The sequence below is a fragment of the Garra rufa genome, chromosome 16, assembly GCF_049309525.1.
Source record: "Garra rufa chromosome 16, GarRuf1.0, whole genome shotgun sequence".
Lineage (NCBI taxonomy): Eukaryota > Metazoa > Chordata > Actinopteri > Cypriniformes > Cyprinidae > Garra > Garra rufa.
In genome coordinates this window covers 24,224,691-24,247,042 of record NC_133376.1, presented here as the reverse complement: position 1 = coordinate 24,247,042, position 22,352 = coordinate 24,224,691, and the positions used below count along the sequence as shown (strand labels likewise).

General features: G+C 35.2%; 1 protein-coding gene across 1 annotated transcript in view; it reads left to right on the top strand.

The window, feature by feature from the left end:
* lingo2 (leucine rich repeat and Ig domain containing 2) overlaps nucleotides 1–22,352 on the top strand; it is a 310,446-nt gene that overhangs the window by 176,672 nt on the left and 111,422 nt on the right. The window contains exon 4 of the mRNA XM_073820548.1: nucleotides 493–571. The gene's annotated coding sequence lies outside the window, so the exon portion shown is untranslated. The remainder of the gene's footprint in view (nucleotides 1–492; nucleotides 572–22,352) is intronic.

Here is a 22,352-nt window from a genome sequence, read left to right as displayed (position 1 = left end):
GAAAGGAGGAGCGCGAGTGGACTGGGATATAGATATTCCAAAATCCTTGCTGTGAGATTTCTGGGTTTTAAATAACAAGAACAATGTCCTGTGTCATAGAACAGCTTCCTGTGTAGTGCATAAGAGGATAGAGGAAGCAAAAAAGGTAAAGCCTCTTTTTTTTTCAAGTCGGGCTTTGTACATATTACATGATATTGATTTTGCAAAAGTTTCATTGTGGCTTGGCCCAGACTTTGCTGGAAGCGCATATGAAACCCGAGCCCAAGAGATTATGGTTAAAGCTGTGAAACACGGAGCTTGCAGACAGCATTCGCCGTAATAACACACTGTGTTGGTTTTCACATCCATAAGGGTGTTCCGTTGTGTTCTAAGCTTCTGCAGACTATTGATTGTATGTTTGTTTTGTCTGTTCCTAATTACACCTTGTTCTTTTTCACCCTCCGTTTCATCTGCGATCTTTGATTAATTCATTTATGTTGTGCTTTCTTGCAGATTTAAGAAGCAAACCCTAACGAGAAGGCTCTTTAGTACAACAAAAACATGGCCAAGGGGAAGATCTCTTCTCCATGTGGTGAGCACCTGCCTGTTATTTCCTGATATTGTATGGTGGCACGCCATGTTGTTTAGTTCAGATAAATGAGATAAATATGCAAAATGTATTCTGAAAACATCAATCTGCAACAACAAACAAACTAATCAATCTATATTTAACCATATTTCCATTTCAGTGAGCTTTTAAGGTCTCCGCAGACGGCTGTTCAAAGATGTATATTCACTGTCTAACCCCTTCACGCACATGCATAAATATACCGACGTATGCATACTCATTACTGTATGACACAGAGTTGATATAGATTTATTTTCCCAAATGCCTCCAAAAGTCGTGGAAAGCAGGGGGTTGATTGAGCAGCGCCGTAATAATCCTGGTACAGTGGAAGTAAGGAATCATGCATCAAAGCGCTTGCCATCTGTAGGAGGGCTCGAGTCCCTCAAGATGCATTAGGCCTCTGTAATGGGTTCGGCAAGGTGCAGCAATAATGGACGGATTCTAGAAACAAAGTTATTGATTGTCATACAGCCAGGGCTCTGCAAAATTCAGAACTGAAGAATCGTCTCCCTTTTTAGTTTGTAACCGTGAATTGAATTGGCCACACCGGAAGGAGGAAAAGGAATTTATTGAATTGCAATTCAAAGAAATTCAGCCTAGGTAATGCATTCTGAGAAGTGTTCCACAAAAGTTTATTGAACAGTATGAAATATATTACTTTAACCTTCCTTATACATTGCAATTGGAAATGCAATTCTGCAACCTGTTTGCTACATCGTTTTTGATTCAGATTTAGAAATGTTAGACAACCTGATCTCATGACGAAAATGTACCTGTGGGAACTATTTTTACAAGGCACGTAATACGTACAACAACAAGTGAACGTTTTGTAATGTGTCACCGCAATTCTGACTTAGAATATCCATTGAGTGAACTTTAATGCTAATCCATGATGTTTTAAAATAACATAGCATCTGCACTAGACCTAAACCTACCCGATAGTATGAACAAAAGTGAATGTGCCATAAAAACACAATTGGAAGCATGCCATTCTAGCTTGTTTTTCGATCTCTCATCTTTCAGCTCTTTCATTGTGAGTCATGTTTTTCACGGGATTCGTACCGAAGGACTCCGCATCCTAAGTGCAATTCTGTGCCGGCTGAGCAACCAAGCAAGCTTGTTATGTCTGGAAAGTGAAATATATGGAGCTGTAATCATAACTGTGTATGAAAACGATTACAAGTGCTCACCGTTTTACCACCTCTAATGTTCATTTCTGTTGGAAACTGCAGTCATATGTACTTATTTGTACGTATTTCGCATCTTGTGAGAAAGTTCCCACAGGTACGTTTTCGTCATAAGATCATGTAGCAATTAGAATGTAAAAGGCATTCTCAATTCAGTTCTGCACAGATAATAGTAACACAGTGGTTGAATTGTTGTGCTAGGAGTAATTGAAGCTTTTTAATCTAGAAATTATAAAAACAATCAAGGCTGGTGGTGTATAAACACATCGGCAAAGCCATATGTCACAAAACATGCAGATGTTGAGTTGTCAGACACAGCTCTGACAAAGAAGTTGGAAAATGCATCCTTCATTTCATTTCTAGACAGATAGCTGTTGCTGTGTGAAGATTTTAGCATAATTAACAATTAACATCTTTAGCTGCTGCATCTAGCGTGTTTTTGTTAAAAACTTTGCATACATTTCAACGGTAGATGTCTGACTTGCTAATGTAGTGATGTAGACAAGTAGACATTCACAAGTGGGTCTTGATGATGGTTTCTTTTTGCTAGAAATCTTGAGAGTAAACTACTGTTCATGGTAGTCATATATATGACTCTACATGACACGTTTATGTATAGCAGTTGAGCATTTCCTGGATATTTTCATGTTTTTGAACACTTTGAGAACTTTTCTTTTTCCTTAAGTGGTGTCCCAGGTCTCCTGTGACTACTACGTCCTTGGTGTTGATCCTTCCATGAAAATCAGCACTAGTCTCATAAGATTCCTGAACGCTGAATGAACTTCCAAAGTGTATTGTTAATCTCTTTGGATTTAAGAAAACAAGGGTTGAAAAAGTGGCCATCTCTAGACAGCATGCTGCTACACCGCTTTTCTTTCTCTTTGTGTCACTATGAATCCCCTGTGTTTTGAGCACTTTCTGGTTAGTGTTCACTTTCGCTTTTTGCTCAAAACTGTTCAGCACTGGCCTGCAGGGTAAAAGTGCATTATTGTGAGTCACATTGTTTGGTTCCACGTCCATTTGACCTTCCTATGTGTTTTGATGAGTTATATTCATAATAAGTTTTTCCTTCGTGTTGCTTTCGTCTTTTGTGTTGTATTCTGTAATAGGCGGGGTCATGAAAGGACACGTGCAGTGGTCAGGCATGAACTTATCAGTGGCAATACAGTAGAGGTCAGACAGCAGAGCTTGTGGAATTGTATACTGTACAAATCAGTGTGTAGTGGTTGTCTATTTGGCTGGGGTAAAAAAAAATGCACACACGTGTACACGGTATACCCATGCGAACATACACCCGTGAAATCTATTAAAAATTCATTTCCCTCACTCTCCCAGTTCCACCATTTTTCTCCTTCCAGATAACCTCTTCTTGCCTGCACATCCCGCAGATTTGGGGCCCTGTTTTCTACAGTGGTGTGCGCTTCTGCCTGCTTTTTCTGATGCAATATTTAATGTGTCTGTTTAGGGACATATTGAGTTTTGTATGGAATATTTGTTACTGTGTGCCATATTCCCTGCACTGATAAAAGCAGCTCTATCCTATTCACAATCTACAGCCTCATCTTGCTGCTGGAGTTACAGTACGTTGCATCATAGGCACTTCTGAAAGAACGTTGACCAAGTGCCTTAATCTTTCTTTCTTTCTTTCTTTCTCTTTCTTTTTCATCTTCCTTTCTTCTCATTTATATACTTATACATATAAAATTTGTTAAATTTAAGTATGGGGTTTTTTAAAATATGGTCATGCAGAGTAAGACATTCATATGTGCTTTATAAATACATTAGCAATAGCATTTATTAATAGTGAGAACTGGTTCTTAAAGGTCCACTGAACTGAACTTGGTACACAAGTTTTGAATGCTTATTTCTTGTAAATGTGAGTTTTGTCAATGTTTTGGAACACAGGGAAAAGGAAAAAGGGAAAAAGGCTAACATATTCATACTAAAAACCAAAAACCAAAAACAAAAAATGGTTTTGATTTCATGGGGACTTTAAATTAAAGTGTTACCATTTTTAAGTTTCATAAAAGTTGCATTTATTTGACAGAAATACACTACCAGTCAAAAGTTTTTGAACAGTAAGATTTTTAATGTTTTTTTTTTTATTAAAGAAGTCTCTTCTGCTCACCAAGCCTGCATTTATTTGATCCAAAGTACAGCAAAAACTGTAAAATTTTAAAATATGTTTACTATTTCTAATAAATGTTTTCTATTTGAATATATTTTAAAATGTTATTTATTCCTGTGATTTCAACACTGAATTTTTAGCATCATTACTCCAGTCACATGATCCTTCAGAAATCATTCTAATTTTCAGACTTGCTACTCACAAAACATTTATTATTATTATTATTATGTTGAAAACAAAATAAGTAGACAAGCATTTATTTGAAATAGAAATCTTTAGTAACTTTATAAATGTCTTTATCATCTCTTTTGATCAATTAAACCATCCTTCCTAAATAAAAGTATTAATGGAATAGTATAAAATGTTACAAAAGCTTTTTATTTCAGATAAAGGCTGATCTTTGGATCTTGGATCTTGCTATTTATCAAAGAATCCTGAGAACAAAATTACTCAACTGAAATAAATAAATGTTTCTTGAATAGCAAATCAGCATATTAGAATGATTTCTGAAGGATCATGTGACACTGATGACTGGAGTAATGATGCTGAAAATGTAGCTTTGATCACAGAAATAAATTACATTTTAAATTATTCAAATAGAAAAAAGTTATTTTAAATAGTAAAAATATTACAGAATTGTACTGTTCTTGCTGTACTTTTGATTAAAAAAAAATGCAGGCTTGGAGAGCAGAAGACACTTCTTTAAAAAACATTAAACATGTTCATAAACTTTTGACTGGTAGTGTATATAACAGACATACGATTTAAAAAATGTATATTTATATTGTGAAATGCGCAGCCATTACTTCAGTCTTCAGTTTCACATGAGCCTTCAGAAAAAAATTCTTAGTATTATCAATATCAAAAACAGTTGTGCTGCTTAATAATTCTGACCCAAGTCTTTTGAATGGTAATGCATATAAATGTTTATACAGTACATATATTTTTATAAACAATTATATTTTAATTAACCTTGTTCTTTCTTTCTTTCTTTCTTTCTTTCTTTCTTTTTCTTTCTTTCTTTCTTTCTTTCTTTCTTTCTTTCTTTCTTTCACTTTGTCTGCCCTCTGTGTCAAGCTCACTGCAATTACTAAGTGTAATAGTGCAGGTCCAGTTCATTTGGGACTGTCCAGTGTCCAGGTAAAGGTCTGTGCACAGAGACCTGATATAGTCTTTTCCAGACGCCAGCAGTTCCTTTCTTGTGCCTTCAGTCTTAGTTACTTTATGAGAATTTGACGATTAATGGATATTATCTGTCATGGCTTCCTCAAATTCAGTCAGAAAAATCCAGTACAGAAACTGACTCAGTGATTCAGCTGTGTCATAGCCAATATTAACATTAAAGGATGAATTATAACAGTCTATGTGCTACAGTGAACGTGTTGTTTGCTACAGGATATATTTATACGCTAGGTCATAAAGCTGCTGATTCAGAGAGCGAATATAGTTATGTCTGAGTGAGTATATTTGTGTCCACCTTCATGTCATTAGCATACACAAACAACAGAGATGCAACTCTAAATACCACAGCCATTTGTCACAGTTGACACACTTCAGCCTTAGTTACTGTCTAATTCACAGAGCAGCCAGTTACAAATGGCAATTAAATACACTGAGCTAAAACATTGGCAGTGTCCAAATTCAGGGTCTACATCCTTCTGGGGACTCATTTGAAGGATGTTACGTCACAGCGCCGCGACGAAGGCTGTCCAAATTCGTAGGATCCTTCAAATGCGGCCCACAAATACGTCCTTTTCCCCGAATTGGAAGGATGGGTCTGGTGGATCCTTTCCTGTCCTACCTATCCCATAATTCATTTCGGCAGAGCGCTTCCAGAATTTTCTAATAATAGCGGACAAAGCGAACGGTAGTAGTGATGTAAGTTTTTTAAAAAAACTGGCGTTTCAAAAAATATTTTGTTACAGCGGTTGTCTAGTTAGGCCTTTGGTTTTAGCGTTAAGCTTATTTTTTTTACATTTGTATGTCACTTTCGTAAACTAGCTTCTTTCTTACTGCCTGTGTGAATATCCCCTAGGGACGATAGAGCAGTTCTTTTGTTTTGTGCAGTACAGATAACCTTACTTCTTGCTTAGCGCTATCACGGTTGCTAGGCGACACGATATGAGCAACGGGTAAGGGAGGGAACTGAAAGAAGGGTAGGCTGTCCAAATTCACAGACACCTACTTCCAGGTTTTGCAGTCTTCGGTGGACCCCTCCTCCTTCAACCGGGTGGGAAGGATCCTAAGGAGGATGCAGACCCTGAATTTGGACACAGCCATTGTGTGTTTGGAGCAAAGTTTCGTGCTTTGAACAGGAAGTAATGAGCCTTAAATATGCATTGTTCCCTTTGGCAATGGTGCAACATAGATTTCAAATCAATATTTTCTTTGGAGTACATCACACTTAGTTTTACATCTTGCACTCTTGTCTTTCTCTTGAAGATCAAAGATGGGCTCATGCTAAATGTCACATGACCTCAGTGCAATGCAAAAAGCCCTCTTCACCTCTGCATACAAAATTACTGAAATTCAGCTGCTCTTGTATGGGAAGAGATCAGAGATCCACTTTTGTTTCACAGCAAGGGCATAATGCCTTTCATTGCTATTCAACAGTAAAAATTGGTGCATGCAAAGAGGAAGAAATGACTAATGATGTGCCTGCACATCTCGACAATTAGGCTAACATTTAGACAGACAGTAAGGTGACTTCAGGCATATTTTGCGCAAAAAATCATTTTCATCAGATTGAAAGCGGAAAAAGGCAGAGTCTGCTCATCATTCTCCCAGTCTGGGCAATTTTTTAAATGCCTGTCAAAACATTGATGCGGTTTGGATTGAGATGATGAAATCCTCAAAATGTGTCTGTAAGATTCTTAACTCATCTAGTTGAAGACAGACCCCTCTTGTCATCTCATCTGTTACAGGAGAAAGACCAAAGGAGATTCTTGATGACGTCAGCTGAGGAAAATTTGCATGGTGGCGGTAAAAGACCTCGATATGCCATACTAAATCTTCCCTAATAATTCACAAGCATGTAAGCCATAATTGTGTCAAACACAGTTTACAGCAAGATCTGTTGCTCAAGCAAATCTGTAAATGCCAGCAGTACCAAGCCAGTATAAAGGTAAAATGAGTCATATTCTGGCAAGGAAGCACCAACAGGAAGAAAATGACTGACCGACAATACACATTTTTTATTTATAATTTTTTTAGAGTGGTATAATGATGAAGGCAGACAGCTGAAACATGTTTTTATGTCCTGCATTAAAGGAGAACTCCGGTGTGATATTGACCTAAAGTGTATTGAATCATGATACCGAGTGTGAACTTACCTTGCATATCTCATCTCGGTTTGTGTCCAGCAGTCCGAAATCTGGGGTCAGTTAGCCGATGCTCACAACAGGTTGTCAATGAGAGTGAATCGGGCATCGGAGAAGCCATGTAAATAAATCACTGTTTTACGCCATTTACGAGGCACAAAGTAGCTCCACACTTCATTGGTAGACTTCCAAGGGCCCTGACATTTAAAACGAGACATTGAGAACTCAGAAAAAGCACCGGTAGTTTATTTACAAGTAGATTTATACAGACATTTTCCACCAGGAACAGACCGGTCGCCGCCATCTTAAATTTAGTCACGATAAATCGAGTGTCGAGCACGAAGGAAACTACAACCTGATAAGTTGATAACCTGATAAATTCCTTGGTGCTCGACACTCGACTTATCGTGACTAAGTTCAAGATGGCGGCGACCGGATTTTCTCTTCCAGGTACTGTCTGTATAAATCTTCTTGTAAATAAACTACCGGTGCTTTTTCTGAGTTCTCAATGTCTCGTTTTAAATGTCAGGGCCCTTGGAAGTCTACCAATGAAGTGTGGAGCTACTTTGTGCCTCGTAAATGGCGTAAAACAATGATTTATTTACATTGCTACTTCGATGCCCTATTGACTCTCATTGACAACCTGTTGTGAGCATCGGCTAACTGACCCCAGATTTCGGACTGCTGGACACAAACCGAGATGAGATATGGAGGTACGTTCACACTCGGTATCATGATTCAATACACTTTAGGTCAAAATCACACCGGAGTTCTCCTTTAACTGAATAATGGTGCAAAAATATAAATCGGAAGTAATAAGCAAATTATTAGTTTAGTCAGAATTCTGACAATTTTTCCCCCTAAATTCTGAGTTTACATCTCACTGTTCTCACAACACCACAGAATTAAAAAAAAAATCTTATATCTTAAAGTACAGACTTTTTTTCTTGCAATTCTGAGTTTATATCTCACAAACAGGACTTTTTCTCAGAATTGAGAGAAAAACAAGTCAGAAAATAAAGAAATAAAAATAACAGTTACCTTCATTCATTTATTCATTCATTCATTTATCCTGTGACAAAAAGTCTTTCATACATAAGAGACTAAAAACATTTTTTTTTTAAAGCAGCAATTTATATGTATGATTCTGTTTTCTACCATTTTGCTTCATTCAGACATAATGTATGATAATCCAAAGATTTGCAAGACATTGGTAGAATTCACATCTCACGATTCTGACTTTTTTTCCTCTTTAAATTCAGAGTTTAAATCTCACAATTCTGTTTCTGTGGTGTCTTTTCTATTAAAATAATAATAAAAGGTGACTTTACAATAAAGAGATAAAAATAACAGTCCCTTTATTTTTTTTATCCTGTGGCAAAAAGTCTTCTATACGTAACAGCCTCAAAAACAAAGTTATAAGTTACATAGTTATTTTATTTGATATTTATTAATTAGTTATTTTTTTTATCCTGTGGCAAAAAGTCTTCCGTATGTAACAGCCTCAAAAACAAAGTTATTGTCACGTTGCCGTGGAGATGGAGCCAGGAAGAAACTTGCAGAAACCGGAGTATAAATGAAGACCATATTTATTAAAGAAACAACAAACATAAACTAGACTGACACTGAAACTGAGTAAACTATAAACCAAAACAAACCAGGAGAAGCAAACGCAATGTAACATTATCGACTGACAAAGGGGAGTGAGCACAGACTTATATACACTGAAACAGGGGTGTGGTTACGAACGAGATAACAAGGATAACGAGGGGGAAATACAAATATGGGCAAGACTAAACCAACTGAACACGAACCAAAAGGGGAAGACAAGGACTAAACCAAAAATGACTAGAAACAGAAGGGGAGAAAACACTGGGAGAACAGAACAGAACAAGACATAATCCTGACAGTTATAAGTTACATAGTTACTTTATTTTATTATTTATTTGTTTATTTATTTTATCCTATGGCAAAAGTATTCCATACATAACAGATTTAAAAACAAAGTTATAAATGTCATGGGCCAAAGACGAAAAGGGTTTAAGCATAAAAACAATAAGTGTAATACAGCTTTAAATTGTTGTTGTTTTTCCAAAAAATATTAATAGGTTTTCTGTTTAATTAAATTGCATTTTTGTTTTTGTTTTTCTGAGCAAAAAATAAATATCATACATTCAGTGTTAACAGTCTTGTCAGGCATATCAAAAATCAATTTATGACTTATTAACGACAAATTACTTTCACTCCAAATACTAATTAGTTGTAATTCTACATTTTTAAAATTTGCAACTATAATGAAATTGTATATGCTCCTTTATTGTTTTATATTTTTTATTATGCACAAGTCAGAATAAGCATGTTGTTTGAATTTTTACATAAATATTGTGTTACACTGAATGACAATGAACTCTTTTACCTCAAATTTTATTCTACACAAACTTATTTGAAACATTAAAAGTAGACACCTTACGTACATTTACTGTGCTTTCTATGAACATAAAATCGCTTTTGTAAATTTCTTTTGAGGTGGACATCTTAATGTCTTTGACCCACATAGGTATTTTATTTTATATTTTATTTTATTTTCCTGTGGCAAAAAAAGTGTTCCATACATAACAGACTTGAAAACAAAAGTAATTCGCAATTCTGACGTTTTTCTCTAAATTCAGAGTTTACGTCTCACAATCCTATTTCTGTGGTGTCTGCAACAGAATAAAAATAAATTAATTAATTAATTAATCAATTAATAAATTAGGCGACTTTTAGACCTAAAAATAACAGTTACCTTTTTATTTATTTATTTATTTATTTATTTTTTATCCTGTGGCAAAAAGTCTTCAATACATAATAGACTCAAAAACAAAAGCAAAAAAAGTAGCTATTTATATATATATGATTTTGTCTGTTTTCTATTTTGCTTTATTCATACATATGATAATCCAAAGATTGCCAAGACTTTAATAGAATCCTTCACACGTAAATATGAATGTCAGCAGATGTTTTGATGATGCTGAATAAAAGTTGCTATAACAACTTTTTCCCTTATGAGTCTGCTATAGGGAACAGGGAGGTTAAGTTTGAATGAACATGCAAGGGCTATTATTAAGTTGTTAGTGCATATGCGGGGGTGAAAATTGAGTGCGAATTTTTGGAATAGATTCAAGACCTCTGTGGATGTTAGGAGGAGTATACTATCTAGCGCTTCTATTGTCAAACCGCAGCGTGTCAACCACATGTCTCAGCACCAGTCAACAACCCAGTCAGTGTGAGGCTTCTGTTGCAATTTAATTAGACCAGATGAGTCTTGTTCAGCCAAAGACTCACTCACAGGGGACAGCCAAAATGTCAGCCATGATCTTGCACACTTTTAATTAAAAGAAATGTGAGCTGTATTGGTGTGCGACGGCGACTTGTTTTGTTTGCCGTGTTGTTGTCCACGGTTAATTGCTATTAAAGGAGGACATATGACTAAACAGACGAGGTTTGCTCTAATTCTTTGTCCGGCCTGAAACGCTTGACATTAGATTTGGCATTTTGCTCCAGTTGTTTGCGAGGTGAGACATCGGTTATTACTGAGCCATGGAAATTAATTTACTAATTGCGGTATGATTATGTTTCTACAACCACAGCTACTGCTGTTACAAACTAAGAAATGGTGTTAAACAGCAGCCAAATGCTTTTTTAAATGAATCAGTTTTTGTTTTGTGCATCTTTTTGGATAATAGAAAGCTTATGTAGACTGATAATAAATCATTTGAAAAAAAAAAAAAACCTCAGTTTAGGCAAATGTGATCACATTAAAATGAAATTAGAGAGAAAATAAGTGATTTTAACTGATTTTTTTTTTTTTTTTTATTCAGTGTGCGCTTTGAAAGAATAAGCAAATTTCCACAGTGGATTTGTCAGACCACGAGAGAATTGCTGGTACTGCATGCAGAGAGCGAGAACTATAGTATCTGATGCAGATTAGGTTAATGAAACGTTGCAACAAAGCCATCTTTAACTTTGCTGGGTGTCTTGACACACAGTACATGTCTATTCTTATCTCCACATTCTTATCTCAACTTCAGAACAAACATATTTCAATGATGTAGCAAAGTATCCACCTTTTTCTTTCCGTGCATGGCCATTTGTAAATTGTATGGGTCTGACTTCTTATTTCCCTATAACGGCTAATGAACCGGAAGTCTCACTCATAGGCTTATTTCCGTGTTAAAGGTTGTATCAGCGATTTCAAGCCTGAAACATAAAGTGTCACATTCAGCTGACCCTTCTTCACGGTCCGCTCGCTGCCTGCCCCATAAATTGGCTGTAAAAAAAAACGCGCCTCTGTGGTCAGCCTAGGGTCCGAGATATGCCAAAAGTGCTACCAACCATTCCACAGAAAAACAAACAGTGTTCCAACCAATCACCGTCAGGGGGTTGGTGTTGTGGGCTTTCGTACTGGTGCAGGGATGTGAGGGAGGCAGAGCGAAAGTCCACAACACCAACCCCCTGACAGTGATTGGTTGGAACACTGTTTGTATTTCTGTGGAATGGTTGGTAGCACTGATTGTTTTTTTGGCATATCTCGGACCCTAGGCTGACCACAGAGACACGTTTTTTTTTACAGCCAATTTATGGGGCAGACAGCGAGCAGATCGTGAAGAAAGGTCAGCTGAATGTGACACTTTATGTTTCAGCCTAGAATCACTGATACAACCTTTAAAGAAAAAGGTGGATAGTTTAATATTAATGTTTTTTGAATATGATTTTTGATCTATTAGACCAGAGTTGAAATTTAAAGAAGAAGCTACTTCAGATATGGGAATTTACTAGGGCTGTCCTTGACTAAAGATTTTTCTGGTCGACTAGTAGTCATTCATTTTAAGCAGTAGTTGACTATTAGTTGCATGTTTATTAATAAATCATGTAAATCATAATAATGAGCCTTGAATTGCCTACATAGCCTAATAAGTTCTCAAGCGCACACAAAAAAAACTTGCCACAGTGCAGCGGCAGATATAATAATTATGAATGTGTCAGGGAAAAACAGCACGGAGACTGCATTAATGTTTTAATAACTTATTGTTAAACTAGTGCTTTCTTTGTTTTCGGCTTAAGAGATGAAGTTGGCGACACTGACTCGTTATTCTTTGCAGTAGTGGATGCGCCTGTATGCAAGTTTCATACAGACTACATAATCTGAGAATATTTGTTTTCTATTTGAATTAGTTCATTTAAAAGCAGACATTTCACTCTCTCTATACATATTTTTATGTCTGTAAGGCAAGTATACATGGAGTTTCGAAGTTTGGCAGAAAGCGCATCCGGTTTGCTTTAGTTATTTTACAAAAGCGCAACATTTCGTTGTTATTCTGTGTGCACACAAATAAATGTAGAGTGTTTACAGATTCGAAAGATGTATTACTTTTATCTGTATAAGCAAAAATGACAGAGTATTTTAAGAGCAAGTGACTGCACTGGCGCCTCCATCTGTCATGCAGTGAGCGCGCTACTATTCAGCTTTCACATTCTGCACAGACACTTGAATAGTGCTTATTTTTCTAGATTAACATTAGATTAAACGACCATGTGAAGTTGCTACTACATACATCTTTCAGATGAAAAGCCATATTTGAGGTTGATGAATGTTAGGTTAGTGTTTGGATGTCCCTACTGTATTACCACATAGACCACAGACTGCATGACTTCGCCACTTCCTGTGGAATTTTTTTCTGCGACTAAGCGACTAATAAAATTTTCTCGTAGACTAACAGTTAGTCGACTATAATGGTGGCAGCCCTAGAATTTTAAGGCATCATTTTGATTCTATTTACTTTGTGCATTATTCTGTTAGGATCTCCTTCCTTCTGGTGGATCCAAGTATCACATTTTTTACTTATTTTCATGACACTTTATAACAGTGCAAGTTTTCTGCTAAAGCATCAGATAATAGTTTAATTAATGTAATTATGGCATTTAAGAATGCTGATAATGTTCAAAAAAGAATAAAAAGGAGTTAAACAAATCATATTTAATTATTTAAAATGCTTCTTAAAGAGGCCTTGTCCTCTTGTGTGACATCCTTGTCCTATGGTGTGACAGTACAGGCATCACACCGAAGGACATTTTCTGTCACACCACAGGACACCTTGCTAATCTTAGTTAACTTCAGCAATATATGAATGAAAAAAAAAAGATTGCCCTCTACCAAAATAGACACTTGTACAATTATTCCAGAGGTATGTATTAACATTTTTATGCATTATCTTTCATTTATAAAAGTTGTAATTTATTGAACCATGCTTGAGACAGTCACACCACTTGACAAAGTGGCTATATCTAAGTGTGTGAATTGTTAACTTTTTTTTTTTTTTAATTAGTCTTTAGGGGGCTGTTAAAACTCAATGGGCTCGGGGGAAGCGAGAAAGATGTGGACTCCCGCTGCAACTTTAACTGCTGGTGTTGCTATTGGACAATGTTTTTTTAGAAAAACTAGTGATTTGTACACTTTTTATGTCATATTTTATAATATTTGCATTGTTTTATTTTTTGTACTGTGTTTTTTTTTTTTTTTCTCATCCAATTTGTTGCAGAGACACTGCCTCCCTTGCCTCTTCAAAGGAAACACCCCTGATAGTATAGTATATATATAGTACTGATATAAAGATTCTTATGTTGAAGTTTTTCTGCCTTAAGGGTTACAGATTTTTCATTTTCAGAAGAGTTAGCTGGGGCTGTTAAAATATTTCTGTCCTCCTTTCATTTCCCCCCTCGCTGGTTTGCTATTAGTACTGTAAGCTGTGGTAGTTTGACCCAAGAGGGGAGTCCTAACCTATTTAGAGTGTCCTGTTCTCCTGCTGCTTTTCTTCTGCTTCTTTTCCCCTTCTTTTGTTTGTTCACTGGAAATATGAGGATCCTAATTAAGCTGTGCCAGATAGGAGCTAGAGAGGCTCCTGTTGGCCAACTGTGAGCGGCTCTCCACAAGCATGGAATTAATGGTTAATTTATTTCTTGTTTATGATTTATTGATGCAGTGGTGCATGTGTGCGTGTGAGTGTCTGCGCTGGGTGTGTAGGAAGAAGAGACAGCATTGTGTTGAATGTAACTAGGTCATTTTTATACTGTGCTTGTGAAATGCATTATCAGCGCTGGCAAACATGCTCTTAGAGTTTATTGTATCCAAAACTATTTACAGGACATAAGACTTGGATCATGGATTATTTCTGCAGTGTTTGTTCTGTTGCGTTCCTTTGAATACATCAATGCAAACACACACACTAGAGCATATTATTTATTTATTTATTTACTTAACCTCATGTTGTTTTAAACCCATTTGATGTCATATTTTAAAAGTGGAATTATTATATAATGAAACATTTAGATGACACTGAAAATGGATTTACTTTGAAATTACTTTCACTCAAAAACTGAATTATATTATATTATATTAATTAAACAATTAATGGGTAAGCTGTTTATTTAATAAACAGCTATTTTTATATTTATTTTTTTATGTCAAACATATTTTTAAATTGCATCATTGTTATATTATATTATATTATATTATATTATATTATATTATATTATATTATATTATATTATATTATATTATATTATATTATATTATATTATATTATATATAAATAAAGCAGTTAATGGGTAAGCTGTTTATTTAATAAACTGCTATTTTTTTTATGTCAAATATATTTTTAAATGTCCATCCATCATTATATTATACTTGAATATTATATTATATTATATTATATTATATTATATTATATTATATTATATTATATTATATTATATTATATTATATTAAACAATTATATGTTTTTATATTTATTTTTATGTCAGAGTTTTAAATGTGCATCATTATTATATTATATTATATTATATTATATTATATTATATTATATTATATTATATTATATTATATTATATTAATTATATTATATTATATGTATAAATAAAGCAGTTAATGGGTAAGCTGTTTATTTAATAAACTGCTATTTTTTTAGATGTCAAACATATTTTTAAATGTCCATCCATCATCATATTATACTTGAATATATTATATTATATTAATTAAACAATTATATATTTTTATATTTATGTCAAACATATTTTTAAATGTGCATCATTATTATATTATATTATATTATATTATATTATATTATATTTCTTATATTATACACTTGAAAAAATGTAGAATTTACTTAACTATTTTCACTCATAAACAATTTCACAAATAATTACAAAGACTGAAGTGTATTTCCTTTTTAATTATACTCCAACAATCTTTTATTTACAATTTCAAAATAATGTTGTTTTGTAGTGCAATATCTAACATAGATAGACAGACAGACAGATAAATAAAAACGAATGAATGAATGAACATTATTTTAAGAAATTACAAAATAAAACAGATCAATAAAAATGAATGAACGAATGAATGAATGAATGAATGAATGAATGATTTGTACGAATTCTAACATTATTTTAAGAAATTACAAACGTGCATAGATATCTAGTTTTGCTGTAATGCTGATTTCATATTTACTCACCCCTATGTGTCACATTAAAATAAGGTGTAATTGGATGTACATGTTTCTGTCTAAGTGGGCTGTTCATGTGCAGAAAAGGCTACAATATGCTGATAGTCAAATATCTTGCTTGCGAGAGTACATGCATGAATGCATAGCACGTTAGCACACTGACAAAAAGAGGTGAATAAAAAGCATTGAATATGTAAGTCACCACACACAGAGACAGACGGGAACTGCATGGAAATGGTGTGTAATTGGGAGTTGACCGCATGCAAGTGCATGAGGGCTTACAAGTCAGGTTATCCGGGTCTGAAGGGTAATACACACTTAGATCCACAAAATCTCTCTCTCTTCTTCTCCAGTTGTGCAGACAATTGGAAGCTAAGTAGTAGCACAGGTGGCTTACACCTTTTCGCATGGAAAAATGCAGATCCAAAGCTCTCTGGTGGCAGCTTGAGTCACAGCGGGAGAGAATCTCTCAGTTTCTTTCAGTCTCACCCTTTTAGCGCACAGTCAGCCACTTCAAACATGACGGGATACTCAGTAGCATGCACGGCCCACCATGAGACCAGCTTTAAGTCCCTGCAAAACAGGCAGGATCGCTGGGTGTGACTGTGAGATGCTGACTGACTGAACAGAACGGGGACGAAAAGGCAGATAAATACATATTTCATTGAATTTTACAGTGTGTGATGCAATGCTGGAGATTGTGGAAGGGAGAGGGAAACTTTGAGGACATATTTTACTCACTGATCCAAAACATAGGAGGCAATAGTTTCCAAGTGGGTGGGTTTCCAAGTCCTAAATATGTTTTAGCAAATTGCTGAATTTTAAGGAACCTGTCTGTACCAAAATGTTTTTATACATGGTTGCCAATTGAATTATTTTAATAAATTCAATATATACATTATATTTATATGAAGTATATTTATTTTATATGAAATAGTTTATTTTTTAATGAAAGTATTAAATATTAATGGTCACTTTATTTTAAAGTGCTTTATTTATAAATATTTATTTAGTTAATTATTTACTAAAAATGTAATTTATTAATAATAAATTGTATATTGTATAAATTATATTCACAATTATTGATTGTGATTATAATAAATACATGACATAACAAATAACGAATAAATAAATTACATCCGGTTTCTTTTTTTTTATAAAAAATATAACATATGAATCGTCACTTAATTATTATTAAGAAATTATTGTTTAACTGTTTTGACTATGGTCATAATTATATTATATTATATTATATTATATTATATTATATTATATTATATTATATTATATTATATTATATTATATTATATTATTAAAGCTATTAATGGGTGAACAGTTTCTTTAATAAACTGCTAGTTTTTATATGTAAAATATATTTTTTTAAATACCCCTCATCCCTTACTGATATGGATGCAATATTTAAAATAAATAAATATTAATAAATACATATTAACAAATCAATTATTGAAATAAGTTTTAAGACAAATATAAAATATGAATCATCACTTAATTATTATTAAGAAATTATTGTTTAATTTTTTTAACTATGGCCATTAATATTGTTCAACATAATGTTTTTTTTTGTTTGTTTGTTTGTTTGTTTATGTTTTGTTTAGAAATTAAACTTTTGCGGACTTTGAGACCAAAGTATTCCACCATCTATTCTAGACGAGGCAAGCACGTAATGTTTCACAGACATAAAAACACAGAATGCTGACTTTTAAAGTTAACTAGATCAAATGGTTATCACTGCACAGTGCACATCAAAGTATGATTTTCCAATGTTTTATGAAAAGATGTACCCCTATGCATTCACAGAGGCCTGGGCTAAACCCCAAATATTCACTGACCCTAGAACCACCCCTAAATTCAAAGGAGAGTATGCTAATGCTAAGCACACACACATGCTAAGGTCAGAAAATCACACCTACATTACTCTCCACCATGGGAGGCTTGGGTTTGACCTCATGAAGTCAGGATAGTGTAGTCAAGAGGCTTGCGGTGAACTAAACTCTCTGTGGCGCTGAAAAGGAGGTGGAGAAAGAGTTCAGAGTTCTTTGATGAGGTCATGGGTTTCATATTTGAATCTAAAGATGTTTCTGTCTTTGCAGGACGGCAGAAGTAGAGCTTCTTAACACACATGAGCATTAACAGTGTTTTTGTGAGTTGTCTGAATGTTAAAACGGCCAGTAGGCAGTTCAGAATATGACCATATAACTCTTGTGTTTATAAGGGTGTCTCTGTAGCACTAAGCCAGCATGATAAAAGGCAAACTGGTGAACGCCAGATCTGACCCACAAAGATAAACGCGAATATAGGGCCGTATCCGCCTGCCGCAACTCACTCGGGGGTGAAGCCCATCTGAACAATGCTTCACAGCTGATGGCCCTCAGTCCTTGGTGTAAACAGAAACAAATGTGGCATTTGGAAAATAGGCTGTAAATAAGAAACTAGAGCATGCTGGGTATGTGTGATTGAGGAGGGAGAGAATTGCCCATTTGTCAGTTTAGATAAGGTCAGCGTTTAAATCGGCCCGGCTACAATAATCGAATGCAGCAGGGGTGGATGCCCTGCCAGCTGCAGCTAAAAAGTGTGGCAAGAGTCATCCACGCCGCTAACAAACTCATCACAGAAGTAAATCCCGACTGCTAGCAGTTGTATGCAGAGTGCCCTGAAAAATAATGGCTGTGAAATAGTAAATGAGTTCAAAGGGTGATGTTGGAGCTTAGTCAGACTTATTTATGTTTTGTCTTGAATGAATTCATGAATGTATTGCTGAAGTATTTATTGCTTAAATGGCTGTTTTTTTTTTTTTTTCTTATGCCTTGATGCCATTGGGTCTCAGATGAATAGATTTCGCTGTTACTTTGTCTGTGTGGCATGAAACCATTGCACACAGTGTCTGACAGCATGTTGGCTAATTAAGTAGCCAACGCACTGTCTAGAAAAGCTGGAAGACGAGGAAAAGTCTCTTTCCATGCATACACATCCACACTGAAAAAAGTTGGTGTAGAAACAATTCTCACTCAGAAAGTGCTTAAATTTCACAAACAATACAAAAAAAAACAGCAAATAACACATTGATTTGAAAAAAAAACTTTGAAGTGGAATTAAAAGACTGATTATTCTTGTAAAACGTACTCCAGTTTCTTGTTGTATTTTAATTAGTAGCAAAGGATTTTATGTGTCTTTGATGCAGTTTTATTTATTTTTTTCAGTCATAGTTCGTCTTATTTTGTCAATAATTCTTAGATTTTTGTCAATAGTTTGAAATTTTATATTCATTTTGGCCAGTTTTTCTCTATGAAAATGAACCAAATTTAGTTGACGAAAATATTTTTAATTGATGTTAATCTCTTGTCAGATTTATGTCAACCATTTTCTTCAGTTTATCTTCATTATGGTTTAGAAAATTAAATAAAACATTAATTACTGAACATTTTCATCAGTAATTTTGTTATGATTGGCCTTTTAAACTAGGAGAAGAACAAAGTTCCTTTTTTGCTTTAAGCCCACAACAAGAACAAGAACAAAATGTTCTTTTAAAGATGCCCCTTTTTACAAGATGTAATATAAGTCTCAGGTCTCCCCAGAATGTGTCTGTGAAGTTTCAGCTCAAAATACCCCAAAGATGATTAATTATATCATTCTGAAAATGCCTATTTTGAGTGGAAGCTGAAACAAGCTGTTTTCGTCAGTGTTGCCAAGTCTGTGATTTTCCTGTGGAATTGGGCTACTTTAACACTGTTGCCGCAGGTTGTTTTTTATATCCACGGGTTGAAGCAATCCCAGTAACATGATATTTATCCCCTGGCATGCAAATTTTTTTCAGGGGAATCCAGACAAAAAATGTGTATTTTACCCCCTGGAACACAATTTTTACCGGGGGAACCCCTGCCGAAACACGATTGGGCTAGTTTTGAGTAGCATTTAAGCGAGAGCGTCGGAAAATGTTCCAGGAACACTGAAACATCGGAAAACATTAAATTCACCTTATTGCTCATAAAAGCTCACTGAGATGATACAGATGGACAGACATAATAAGTTTTCACACAATTCTATTTTGAGTGGAAGCTGGTACAAGCTGTTTTCGTCAGTGTTGCCAAGTCTGTGATTTTCCTGCGGAATTGGGCTACTTTAACACTGTTGCCGCAGGTTGTTTTTCATATACACAGGTTAAAGCAATCCCAATAACATGATATTTAGCCTCTGGCATGCAAATTTCACCAGGGGAACCCAGACAAAAAACATGTATTTTACCCTCTGGAACAAAACACAATTGGGCTAGTTTTGGGCTAGTTCCGGGAACACTGAAACGTCGAAAAAATGTCAAATTCAACTTACTGCGGAGAGAAAATATGCGTTTTCAAACAAAAACGTATTAGTGTGGACATGGCCTTTGTTTAAACTTCTGGTTTTCTGAGGGCATACATCTGGCGCATGCAAAGGAAGTGGCTGGTTCTCTTTCATGTCTTATTGCGCTTAAACTGTCAAATACACACAAGTTTATGTAAAAAAAAACACACATGAGTTATAAAAACAGTCAGCTATATCTGTGAAGGTAAACAACTGGGAAAGAAATCACTTATTTATATTATATCTGTGTGGCAGCAGCGTAATATACAGTAAATAAATCAATAAACCACTACTTTCTTGTCTCCTCTGAGGCTGGGACTCTAAATAGTGTTCTGTGCTCATCTGTGCACCCAACGACAGAACAGTTAGCATGCTTTGCTTGAACTTTTGACATGGTGTTAGAACTGGTACAATGTTGTGGCATGCGAAAACAAAATGGTGGCGCTGTGGATGGAAACATGCAGATTAAGGGCCGGTAATATTAATAATAAGATCCTCTTTCTACGTCACGGGGGAAAGCGAAATCTGAGAGTTACTGGGTTGTCCTTTTTCATGTTTTCTAGGTTGGTAGATACACTGGTGACCCATTTATAACACTTGGGAAAGTCAGATTTTCATGAAATTTCCCTTTTAAATGGCCATTTGCCTCATGCTTTGTGGAGCGCTTAGTATTTTAATGCGCACTGATATTTCAGTTGTTTTGTGAGGGTGTACTTGTTTGACGTAATTGTGTGGAACAACACATCTGACCTCTGGCTCTCTCTATCTGAGCAGATTTATAGTCATCACCAAAAGAACATGCTGCATTTTGCATTTGTCTGGCTGTTACGCACTGCAAACTTGCTAAATCAATATTTCACTGCTTGAAAGTGCCTGCAGGGTAATCATTTGTTCTCCCAAAAATTTGAGATTATAGATCAACTGTTCATTTCTATAAATGTTTGTGCTTTACTTCTGCTTACTCTGTCTCTTTATTCCAAGACATTTGGCCTTTTGGACTGTTTTGAAATTTATAAATAGACAAACATGATGCAAAGCTTTTTTTCTGTAAAAAGTTTTCCTGAACTTTATACTTATATTTTATTTTTTGTAGACTGTGACATTCACAATCGGTGGACTTTTGCCCATGACGGCCTAAGTTATAATTAGAGCATCTGCAATAAAGCTGCCAGTAGCTATTATTTATTGTGATGTGAAGCCTTCAGACAAATGTGTAACCTTGAGACAGGCTGCGAATAAATCCCATCACTTTGACAAGTGAAAACATCCCAAAGGTTGAAACCTTCATGGCGCTGATATACCATAAACGGCTTTCCCTCACATAAGGAACTAAATCTGACATGAACAAAGCACTACTTTATCTTCAGCTTAGATTTGTATGGAGCAGGACACACCAGCAGTCCACACTTAATCTTCTCTTTACCTTGGAAATCTAGAGCATCAGCAATTTCTCTGCCCGACAGGCAAGTGGAGGAGAATTGGTTATGACTCCTCTGTTACGAGCACCATTCATTTCAGAAGTGACAGGCCGTGCACAAATGCATGCACACAAATAATGATATGCTCTTTTTAATTGTATAGACATATTTTTGCAGGGACATAAAGTGACATTGAACAGAACTGTATTGGCATTTACTTCAGAAACGTTACCCCACGTTTAACTTGTGCCTCTTAACTAACATCGAGAAGTGTACTTGATTATTCTACTGTCTTTTGGTTTATCTTTCTGGTTGGCAACACTGCAGCAGAAAATGGCTGTCAGGCCTATTTAGAGAGCTATATATGATTCTGTGCATGCTTATTTTAGCTATTTTATGTTGACAGCTACAGTCTATAACTCATACAGTCTCTAGCTGAAGTTTTACAGCCAGTTTGCTTGAAATGTGCTGTATGGATGGAACCACAGTCAGCTAGTTGGCCGTTGCATCATAACCTTACATATGGCATGATGTGTGCACTTTTTGCAGTCAGACTTTAATGTTAGAGCTGTCAGACTCTCCAAGTTATGAAAAACTTCCAGAGAATAGGGGGTATTGTGCTTTTGGAGACTGAGACATAACTCCTGTTAAGTGTTTAGGTGAAGCAGAGGGGCGAAAATGCATATCTGAAAGGACGAAAGCAGCGGGAGATGCCTGAAATAGTTTGGAATAAAAAATGGCATCTGTAAATAAGCAATACAAAGACTTGGTGTTCAGAATTGTTAGCTGTTGCTAT